Source organism: Littorina saxatilis, linkage group LG11, assembly GCF_037325665.1.
Source record: "Littorina saxatilis isolate snail1 linkage group LG11, US_GU_Lsax_2.0, whole genome shotgun sequence".
NCBI classification, from domain to species: Eukaryota; Metazoa; Mollusca; class Gastropoda; order Littorinimorpha; family Littorinidae; genus Littorina; species Littorina saxatilis.
In genome coordinates, this window is record NC_090255.1 from 36673080 (window position 1) to 36675579 (window position 2500).

Genomic DNA, 2500 nt, shown 5'->3' on the forward strand with positions numbered 1-2500 from the left:
ATATTACCTTACTGGGAGAATGCAAGTTTCCAGTACAAAGGACTTAACATTTCTTACATACTGCTTGACTAAAATCTTTACAAACATTGACTATTCTATACAAGAAACACTTAACAAGGGTAAAAGGAGAAACAGAATCCGTTAGTCGCCTCTTACGACATGCTGGGGAGCATCGGGTAAATTCTTCCCCCTAACCCGCGGGGGGCCGTTCACATATGTGTGGTTTGGGTTATGTGTGTATTGATGTGTACTTGTATGTGTCTATATGTTCGGAGAGTGTGTTTTTATGTGATGTTATTACACGAGCCCAAAGAAAACATTTCTGTTTGTTGCATTCAGACATTACAGGTGTATTGAATTGAATTGAATTGAATTGAATTGAATACAATTGAATTGAATTGAATATAATTGAATTGAATTGAATATAATTGAATTGAATTGAATTAAATTGAATTGAATATAATATAATTGAATTGAATTGAATATAATTGAATTGAATTGAATATAATTGAATTGAATTGAATTGAATTGAATTGAATTGGTAACTTGCTGCCACATCCTGGCCAGCTTCTGCACATATTAAGTGCCGTTCACATGACAGACTTTCAACCAACTTTTGTTGCTTTGAAATCGCTCCCGAGTTGTCGAAGCCAAGTCGGCGAAAAGTGTGCCATGTGTTAGGCCGTGACAATTTAGGTTCGATTTAGGCCAGATTCAGCAGCGGCTGCTCGGCTCGGCCGTGACATGGCAAAGATTTTGCGCAGGCTTTCCTTATCGCGCTTACTGATTAGCTCTAGCCAAATTGTGACCCTCCACCACGAAATGAGTCGCATGTCACCTTTGCATGATTTTCATATTTTACATTTTCCTAAAGAGTGTTTTATTGCTCTATCCAGTGGTGAAAACCGTTTTAAGAAAAGAGCAAAAACTTTTTGAGTTAACTTATAAGCCTGTGACTAAGGTGACCCTCACACTGTTTACCAGACAGTTCCCGCAGAACCGCGCGAGGTGACATGCGACTCATTTCGTGGTGGAGGGTCACAATTGCTCTTACTGCATTAGCAGGTAGCTCCGATAACTGCACTGGCGTGAATCGCCGCTGAAAAACTAGGTTGAGCGTTTGCGCTGTTCACATGGACAGCGCTTTTGATTTGACTTGGCGCCGACTAAAATCGTTTGAAAGTTGGGGGAAAGTGGGTAGAAAGTCTGCCCTGTGAACACCACTTTAGATTTTGTCGATGCAACATTGTTTAAAAGTGTCGCGGAGTGAACAATATAGATCAGGGGCGGATCCAGGGGGGTTTCCCGGGGTTTCCGGACCCCCCCTCCCTCCCCCAGCCTAAAAAGAAACAAGTCGCGTATGGCGAAAATACAACATTTAGTCAAGCTCAGTCGAACTCACAGAATGAAACTGAACGCAAAGCATTTTTTCCGCAGGACCTTACACTCGTAGCATCGTCTGTCCACCGCTCGTGGCAAAGGCAGTGAAATTAACAATACAGAAAAGCGCGGTAGCGGTTGCGCTGAGGAGGATAGCCCGCTTTTCTATATCTCTATTCTTTTTAACTCTCTGAACGTGTTTTTCATCCAAAACATATCATATCTATATGTTTTTGGAATCAGGAACAAACAAGGAATAAGATGAAATTGTTTTTAAATCGATTTCGGAAATTTAATTTTAATCATAATGTTTATAGTTTTAATTTTCAGAGCTTGTTTTTAATCCGAATATAACATAATTATATGTTTTTGGAATCAGAAAATGATGAAGAATACGATAAACGTAATTTTGGATCGTTTTATAAAAAAATAATTTTAATTACAATTTTCAGATTTTTAATGACCAAAGTCATTAATTAAATTTTAAGCCTCCAAGCTGAAATGCAATACCAAAGTCCGGCCTTCGTCGAAGATTGCTTTGCCAAAATTTCAATCAATGTTATTGAAAAATGAGGGTGTGATAGTGCCGCCTCAACTTTTACAAAATGCCGGATATGACGTCATCAAAGGTATTTATCGAAAAAAAGAAAAAAAGTCTGGGGATATCATACCCAGCAACCCTCATGAAAAATTTCATACAGATCAGTCCAGTAGTTTACTCTGAATCGCTCAACACACACACACACACACACACACACACGCACACACACACACACACACACACACACACACACAAACAATCAATCAATCAATCAATATGAGGCTTATATAGCGCGTATTCCGTGGGTACAGTTCTAAGCGCAGGGATTTTTTTAATATATTTTTTTTATATGCAATTTATATCGCGCACATATTCAAGGCGCAGAGATTTATTTATGCCGTGTGAGATGGAATTTTTTTTTACACAATACATCACGCATTCACATCGGCCAGCAGATCGCAGCCATTTCGGCGCATATCCTACTTTTCACGGCCTATTATTCCAAGTCACACGGGTATTTTGGTGGACATTTTTATCTATGCCTATACAATTTTGCCAGGAAAGACCCTTTTGTCAATC

At 39.1% G+C, this 2500-nt stretch overlaps 1 long non-coding RNA gene across 1 annotated transcript in view; it reads left to right on the forward strand.

The window, feature by feature from the left end:
- The window catches only part of LOC138980374 (uncharacterized), a 7226-nt gene that overhangs the window by 1599 nt on the left and 3127 nt on the right, over positions 1-2500 (forward strand). The window lies entirely within an intron of this gene.